Source organism: Mustela putorius, unplaced genomic scaffold (assembly GCF_011764305.1).
Source record: "Mustela putorius furo isolate JIRA1106 unplaced genomic scaffold, ASM1176430v1.1 tig00003871_pilon_pilon_pilon, whole genome shotgun sequence".
NCBI lineage: Eukaryota > Metazoa > Chordata > Mammalia > Carnivora > Mustelidae > Mustela > Mustela putorius.
The window spans coordinates 11,522,479-11,531,999 of record NW_025422023.1 but is presented as its reverse complement, the minus strand read 5'-3'; positions in this window follow the sequence as shown (position 1 = coordinate 11,531,999).

The following is a 9,521-nucleotide window of genomic DNA, read 5'->3' as shown; positions in this document are numbered from 1 at the left end:
TTCATTACTTGTCCAAATGGAGTGATTCATTCACTTAGATCTGATTGACCATAAAATTTAAGTGGAGTAGGAAAATAAAATTAAGTGTACTAGAGAGTATCTAGGGAAGTTAACACACATGGTTCAGGAATTTGGTTAAAGCCTGCTACTTCCATTTTATAGTTGTATCATAGCCAATATTCTAATAATATGGTTCATAACCTTCGAAAGTAAGCTTAGACACATATTCTATCTCTCTGTAGGCCTGTGTGGTATTCTTCCTTATAATATGTTTCCAGTTTTTTCTCTCTCTATAAAAATACTTACAGATATAGAAAGATAGATGATATAGATATAAATATATAGATGATATCTCTCTCTCCCTATATTTTATGAATATATAATACCTATATAAGTAGAAACATATTTAGATGATATAGATCTCTCTATATATATACATATGAATATGTATACAGATATACATACACACACACACACACACATATATATATATATATATATATATATATATATATACACACATACAAATATATACATAAAACACTGGAAACACTTATTTCCTGATATTATATTTCTGAATATTTATGAATCTGTCAGAAAGTTTTTTCCTGATACTGAGTTTAACTAATGAATCAAAGAGACTGTATCAAATACAAAGATTAATTACAGATAAAAATACATCTCAAAGGGTTTGAATCATCCAACTGAAATCATCCTGAGGACTGAGCAATTATCTTGTAAATTCATGTAGATAAATAGCCAGTTTGGATTATATTGACTTGTTGTTACTTATCTCACTTTATTTGGTAAAAAGCTAGTCCAAAGTAGCTAGTTAATTCAAATTATTTTTCCTGGAATTATTCTGGTTGACAGTATATCATAATTCCTAGATAAAGAATATGCCTCAAGAATAAGATAAAGATAATTCCCAGAGAATTGGTCCATTTTCTGTTTAATTTTGACTGTTGACAATACATTTATATGAGGACCTATGGAGTCGTTAATAGAGGTAAGAGAAAAAAGAAACCTTCAGAAATCTTGGTTTATGTACTCAGTTGCATGGCTTTACACTTGGCAACCTGGTTCCCAGGTCTTGTATTAGTTTACCGGCCTGCTCCCCAGCTCCCACAGCCCTTTGTGAAGTTAATGAGGTAGTATGTATAAAGCTTTTTGAACTGAAATGGGAAAGGGATTATCTAGCTACAAGCAGATATGATAGAGAAAACAGCCATGATGAATGAGAGTTTGCTGGAAGGATCCTGGCTGGATTCATCTTGATACTTTAGCTGCTATCAAACTCATTATTTCTATGAAGGAAAGAATGTAGGAGAAACAGTCTGTTCCATACTTTGTAAGTCAACCCCTCTCCTCCAGGTTTGTTTTGTTTTGTTTTGAGACAGTCTGGAAAGATGATTAAAAAGAAGGATTGGAATTTTTTTTTTTTTTTAAAGAGAGCTCTGCCATTTCCAGTGCATGTAAGAACAGAGTTCTTCAGTCCTAGTGCAGCTGCTATTGCCTTGTGGCTCCTGCAAAAATGGGGAAGTCCTAGCTGCAAAACTAAAGGATAGTGTTTTGTTTGGTGACAATGTGATTGGGTTTGTACCAGTCATACCCAATCCTATGTGAGTATAAAAGCAGGAAAACTTCATATCACTCTCCCCTACCCCACTGTTCATATTAATAATTAATTATAGCTTCATTTGATGAATGCTTACCTATACAAGCCTGATTTTTATAAGGTTGATCACACTGTCAGTTTTAAGACTGGGCAACATGTGTGTGACTTTCCCAGGAAAAGAATGCTATTACTGTTTTTCAGTGCTGTGTTTTAGCCACATGGAAAGAAATCTCAAACTGTAGGAAAACTCCTAGGTAAAGGGGGAGGAGCAGCAGTGGGAGAATTTATGACCATTTCAATTGGGCTTATATTTGACTGTGATTCTCAGGAGGTTTGTGTCGGGAATTTAAACTGAGCATGCTCTATAGAAGCCACACGTTCAGTAATGGGAACATTTTTACCATAATTTTTAGCCTCTCCTGTGTACTCTCGTTGGTGTGGTGACATTGTAGAAATGAATCAGAATACCTTGGAATTTCTAATAAATTTTAAACAAATATTTATTTACCAGTGTATGTGGAGCCCTGCATAGGCTGGGGAGATAGATTTTGTCCTTGTCTTCACAGAAATTATACTCCATTTGGTGGGCAAAATGTTAAACTAACATTAAGTGTTAAAGAAAAATACTAATTGCCATATCTGAAGACCAATTGAGTGTCAATAGGTAGCAAATAATTATCTCCTGTCCCATTCTGATGGTGAATAATGGTGGCTTGGCGCTACTGTGTTGAGGAGGATTATGAGAGTAATCCCAAATTCAGGATAATAAAAGTGTCTTGATTAGTTTCTGATGTCTGTCCATGGCAAGGGAGAGAGACACAGAGGCCCATCCATGTATCGTAATTACAAGTTATAAATTTTAAAGTGTCTGGAACTTCAGACCAAAAAATTCATTTTATTAATTTAGATACGGGTAGTAAGCTATGTAATAGTTGTTTGTGAGTAAAATATACATCATAATTGCCTTTGTGGCTTCATGGCTTTGTCATCGTGTGTGCGTGCCTGTGTTTTAAAGTTGACTTGAATTTGAATTTTAGTTAAAAGTGCTCTCAAATCCAATTCAAATTATTTAGAACACACGCACAAGTTAGATGACAAGTTCCAGTGAAAGTCACCGTAGTCTATTTAGGTGTAGATATTTGGGGATGTTCTGATAAATAAGGGAGAGAACATTTTGCTAAAGAATGACTTACTTAAAGGGGAAAAGGAAAAAAAATGGTAATAATATGCAGGGACCAATAACTTGGAGGAAAGGATTCAAGTAAATAAATCTTGACAGATAGGATTAGAATATGACTTCATTTCAGACATTAGAAGTTCTTGAATTCTAGGCCAGCTGGGCATTTATTGCTTTATCTTGTGGGCTGTGAAAAAATATGGAAATTATTTGAGCAGAGGAGCGATGTGGGCAAAGCCAGACTCTTTATCTTATCGAGTCCCATAAAGAGAGAGAAAGTATCTGAAATGATGTGGGTAAATATAAATTATTGACTCCCTACTATGGGACTTTTTATTTCAAAGTTTTTACTGCATGCAATCATTAAGTTTTAATAATCTAAATATCACCTGGGTATAAATATATTCCTGTAATGATGAACTATATTAAAATTCAGACTTGCTATAGTAAAACAGCGTTAGTGCTATGGACTTTTTAATAACTTATAATTTGGGAATATCTATCAAATGTACAGTTTTGATTAAAACAGATTTTTAAATGTTCTTTGAAATGCTAGACTTCTGTAGAGATGCTTCTGGAAATCTCGTGAGCCTGATCTGGCGGTTTTTGGATCCTGACTGCAAGTGTCATCTAGAATCCCTCCTATGAAAAGTTTTCATTTATCAAAACAGCTTCAGTTATTCTCACACTTTAGTAACTTGCAACCTGTGTTACAATGTATACGAGTTTGTAATTTACGTGCCTGCTTTGGACACTTCATGTATATTCGTGCTTCTTATGAAATTTTCATTTGAAAAAAAAAAAAAAAGGTTTTTCTACCAAAAACATGTGAAAATCACTGAAGTTAAACAGGATTCTAGGTTGAGTTGCCAGTCCTTTCTCTGTCACGCTTGCACATTTCATACATGTCTACGTTCATTCGACAAATGTTATTTGCAAGGCTACTGTGCCAATTATTCGCCTAGTGCTTCTCAGTTTCATTTCCACCCTTCCTTGTTCTCCTTTGTACCCCAGCAGGCTAAAAGCCTACAAACTACTCTTCTGGACTCCCTTGTCAGCCGCTTCTAGTTAGGTTCTGCCAATGGGAGACGTTAGTAGGAGTTTGGAAGACAAAAGAAAAAAGGAAGCTTGCCCTCTCCATTCCCAGCCACGGGAGCTACCTCCCACAGTGACGCACAGCAGGGGAGAGGAGCCCCTGCTCACACAATGGCTTCTTACAGCAGAAGCAGCAGCACCTCCAGTGGGATGAGCACAAGTGTATGCTCCCGAGTGTCTTGCTGTGGGTAAGATGCGGTTCCCCCAGGGTCAGAGCAGTGGTGAGCACAGGCTCCTGGCTTCAGCCTGGGGGCAAAGGCAGCTCCCTGGTCTATGGGTAATCCTCTTCTCTGTAGTCTTTCACCAACCCCCAACTTTCTTCTTTTAGCTCTTACGGCTGGCTCTTCTAACTCCCTTTAATGAGTTCCTGACATTAAATTCCTTTCTCCAGGAAATACCTTCTTTTTCCTGACTGGACATTGACTGATTGACTAATTATATGTTCGAGCAGGACTTAACTGGGGCCATTGGCGAGTCATACAGGCTGAAAGCCAGACTTCATAGGATGAGAGGAAGCATTGATCTTCAAATGTAATATTTTATTTTGTTATTTTTTTAGGATCTTATTTTTAAGTAATATCTACACTCAACATGGGGCTCAAACTTATAACCCCAGGCAGGTGCCTCCCCCCAACCCCCATTCTCCATCTCCCCATAAAAGTTCAAATATTGTTTGCAAGTCATTGTCCTCTGTTAGAGTATAAACTTTTTGTGGGCAATAAACCCTTCCTAGTCCTTTCATTTGTAGAAATTGTCAAGATGGCAGAGACTGAAAAGTACCCAGAGACAACTTTCTATTAACATAGAATGTATTATTTGTCCCAGGGGTACAGGTCTGTGAATCATCAGTCTTACACACTTCACAGCACTCACCATAGCACATACCCTCCCCAATGTCCATAACCCAACAACTATCTCCTCCCCAACACCTCCAGTAACCCTCAGTTTGTTTCCTGAGATTAAGAGTCTCTTAGGGTTTGCAAAGACAGCTTTCTAATTGGATCCATGGGTATGGTAAAAGAAGCTGGGCTCAATGTCCTCAAGGAGTTTATATTTTCATAGGAAGAAGCAACCGATTTACCTTTTACTTCTCTTTCTTCTACTCTTCCTTCTTCCTTGTGCTTGTGATCTATTTAGTCTCATACTGTATTCTTATGGGCCAAAATACTGAGAAAAATGATATTTCTAACTTACTATAAAGAAGAGCATAGAACTTGTGGAACAAAACCCCTTTTTTTCTAGATTTGCGCAAAATGTGAAGATATAAAACTTCCCTTTTTTAAGATTTTATTTATTTATTTAAGAGAGAGACCATGAGAGACAAAGTGTGAGAAGTGGGGGAGAGGAAGAGGGAGAAGCAGGCTGCCCGCTGAGCAGGGAGCTGGATACGGGGCTCCATCCCAGGACCCTGGTATCATGACCCCAGCCAAAGGCAGCCACTTAACTGACTGAGCCACCCAGGTGCCCTAAAACTTCCCTTTTATGATGTGAACTCAAACTCCTTTTATATATTGGTTTGACCGAATGTTTTGAATTATCTCTAATCCCAGGAGGAGCAGGGATGGTTGAAAGCATATTATTCTTAGTTGGCTGGGTGGTGAAATTTACATCAGTGATGTTGACTGTGAAATAAAGATTTGGCTATTTTAACTACTATGTTAGACAATCTATTAAAGGAAAAATTCTTCATTTTTTTGTCTAGGTGGACAGATCCATGAAAGATTTCAAAAGTTATTCCACATTGCATTCTAGCTGTTGTAGAAATAATTGATATTTATTGAGGATAAGGATGTTATACAGTATAACAGGTATTCCACGTTAGGTATAATTGTGGTGATGTACCAAAAAAAAAAAAAGATGATGCAAATTTATCAACAGGGTATTTTTTCCAACTACAAGGTAAGAATGTGAGCCAGAAAATATTATCATTTGTTCTTCTTGTCATAAACATTCTTATGCCTCTGCTCATTTTTATCACATATTTAGTTATTGCTTGTAGTTATTCTGTGGTCTTTTATCACATATTGGTTATTGGATACTGGCTATTTTACTATGTGCTTTGCTTGGCTTAGGTTTAGAAGCCAATAATATATTGATAGGAAGTTGCCTTCAAAAATGATTGTTTTTTACCCTGACTTTACCTCTAGTGAAATTTCTTAGGAACCGTTACTCTTATTCAGCCGGCTTAGAAACAGACAGTTCAACACTACTGCCTTGGTGGTTGTTTTTTCCCTCCTCACCTACCTTTTAAAAAAAATTGTTAGAAATCCTCATTCATAAAACACCATCATAATTCCCCTTACTCTTGCTGAATGCTTATAGCCACTGCTTCACCACATTACACCTCCTTGGGAGAAGTGGAAAACACATAGATTGTTTGTTTTCACAATCTCTAATTGAAGGGTTGAGAGGGAGGGATTTGGAGGGGGAGGGACTTAAAACAGATTAAACTGCTGGGGATTTCTCCTGTTAGATCACCACTGTTTGTGTTATATACCCAGCTGAAATCTGAGCCGGTTGCCTTGTTTTCTCCATCCTGGATGATGGAGGAAAAAAAAAAAAAGTGGCTCTAAATGGTACTATATTTTATAAACGTTTGCCTTTTATTTAAAAGTTCTAGTGATATTTTAAATAAAGTTCCTACATGAAATTCCATTTCCTCAACAAAAAAAGTCAAAGAGTGGCTTGGTTTCTTATGCTTTGGACTTTTTTTCTCTTAATAATTCTGAAGTGCAGTTACAGGTCACATAAAAATATACCCGTTGGTTGGCATCTCTAAAACAAAATAAACATGCAGGAGAAACTGCCTCAAAGAGAGTTTTCTTACATGCTGTCTAGGAAACTTGTGCTGAGGAGTATATCCACAGCTTAATAAGTTAAATTTCTACTATGTTTTCAGATCAATAAATAAGTAGAAATAGTATTTTTTAGGGAGAGTGGGTCACGTGCCCGCCATCCCAACAGACACACTTTTTCCCCCCCCAAACAATTGTGTCAATATTACTATAAATAAAGCATAACCAGAATGGGATATTTTTTTAAAGGCAGCTTCCTAATGACCTAAGGGTTACCAGCCTTCTGCTTCCTTTTTGATGTTTCTAGTGCGGAGCCACACATCCCTGATCGTATGCTATGGCCTCACGCACAATCCAGGAAGGCCCGACATGCAGTCAGGGCGGTTGTGGAGGGTTGTCAGGTGGATTGTGCTGTGTTAAGTGAACTGTGCAGGGAAAGAAGAAAAGAAAAGGGGAAAAAAAAGAGTTATATGCCAGTTCTTCAACCTTTGGTAGGCTGACAACCTCGCAAGCCAACAAAGCTAAAGGTGGCCAAAAAAACTGCACTTGGGGAGGCCTGTCTGGGTGCCACACACCTCACAGGGATTTGAACCCAGCCTTAATGAACAAAGTGTGGGAGGAATATCTGTGTGGGTTACAGACCACTTCCCACTTCCCACTTCATGGCAAGAACGATAATACTCCTACTAATAATGATGAAGCACCTTAGCTCCTTGTTTCTGGGTGTTGCACCTCAGTGCATTGAGCTGGAACAGCTTCCTCTGAGCACTAGCCTGAAAACAAAGAGGGAAACAACCAGAATCAAGAGACTGGCGCTGTGTGCCCTGTGCACAGCTCAGACCTAAGCCTCTCTACGCTGTGCTCAGGCTTCTGGATCTGAAGAAGGAAGGATAGTCATCAACAAGGGTGGGGAACATGGAACTTTAATGAACCACTTTCTGGGCAACTTTCATCTCCAAATACTTATACAGATATAAATATAAATAATGGCGTGATGTCATCGCATGAGGGTGATAACATTAATTTGTGCAGTTATCCGAAAGGAAAAAAAAATCACCCATACAATAATTTTAGTGTGAATAAATTGTATGGAAAAGGACTATATACAATTGTGTTCTTACCTAACATGGTAAAAATGACTTGGCTTTCAATATATTATGACTTCTGTGTTTTCTCTTTTATGTATAGTAAAACAATAAACACAGTTGGGTTCTAGAACTCTGAACTTGCTCAAGTTCATTTCTAACCTGCTGCTCTTCCCCAAATAACCCATCATTAGCCTTTAAATATAATACCTTCTTCCCAACTCTAAATAGAAGTTAAAAATAACATTTCACTCCCGAAAGCTTTAAATTCCATCTTGTTTCTCATCAGCCTTCTGGAGTGACTGTACAAGGTTACACAGACCTGACTGATTTATGAATATAATTTTTGTTTTAATTGAAACAGCAACATTTAGGTTCCACCTTAACAGTGCACCTTAAAAGATTATCTCGGTTATTTCACAGGCACCGAGCCGGCACTAATAGTCCAAGGCAGATATTGAAAAGCAGCACAGGGCCAGGCAGATCTATTAGAAATTCCCATCCACGCGCCTCATACATATTGATTTCTGACACCAAGCAGCAGTGAAAGCCCCCGTGGGAATAATATATTTAGCAGGGTTCGCTGCGAGGAGGTCACAGAGTGCATACAGATTAGCTTCAGAGGACCAAGGCACTAGTGTTGGAGCCAAATGCTAGATTTTATATCATTTTAATCTGAACTTTTATAATCCTTTTAGTTCTTCTTTCTCTGGATGGCAGAGAGAAGGCTCCTTCACATGTATCATGCATCTTTTTCTTTATTCCTCCTATAAATGTGCAAATGCCGTTGTAATGGGGAGGAATGTTCCTTTAGCATAAGCAGCAGAGCCCCAACCAGATTTGCTTTTATAAACGGTGGTCAATTCAGATGAAGACATCTTTATTTAAAGATTTCTTTCCGTGGGGGAGGGAAGATCACAAATCTGTGTCTCCAGTTTTAAGATATAAGCATAAAACCTGGTCTTATTAAAAGAACCATCCCTCCCCTCCCCCATCTCTGACACTAGGGCTTAATTGAGCAGAAGTTGCATTTATACTGTTACGTCTAGGAAAACAAAAATCTAAACATTTTTTTAATTACCTTTCTGATGGGTAGGGAATGCCTGCTCATTATGCAAAGAACTGTTGTGACTGTATCCGATAAAGGTGTCAGAGGAGAGTCAAACGGGCATTTTGGAGACTGGAGAGATGCCAGCAGTGGGAAAGGAAAGGTTAGAGGGGACACACTTTGACAGAAGGGTGAAATACATCAGACAACAAAGGGAAATAGGAGGTTTCACTCAACAGACACAAAGGCGTATTGTCTTCCCCTAGACTGCATTTAAATTGTAGGTGTTCTATAAAAAGTTCCCATGATTACTAATAATCAGGAAAAAAAAATAACTACATCTGTGAAGTGCCTTTTGAATCCGACTTATTTTTTCTGGCATCCCACACAAGTATAAAAGACTGAAAAAAAAAAAAAGAAAAAGAAAAAGTATGGCAATGAGCAGTCAAGACCTATCCTTGAAAAGATAACAATAATTACCAGGAAAAGGTGAATTTGAGTTTTGTTTTTATTAATAAAGAATGGTTTTACCAATAAGGAGTAATTAAAGTGTCCAGTTAAGACCTGGAATTTTGCCTATCAGATTCTCTAACTATGTCAAACATTCAGATTCATTTTGCAGGACTGTCTCTAATGATATATGCTAATTTTTATTTTATTTTCTGATATGTCCAAGCTGAGCACAAGCCGTAAAAGAGAGACA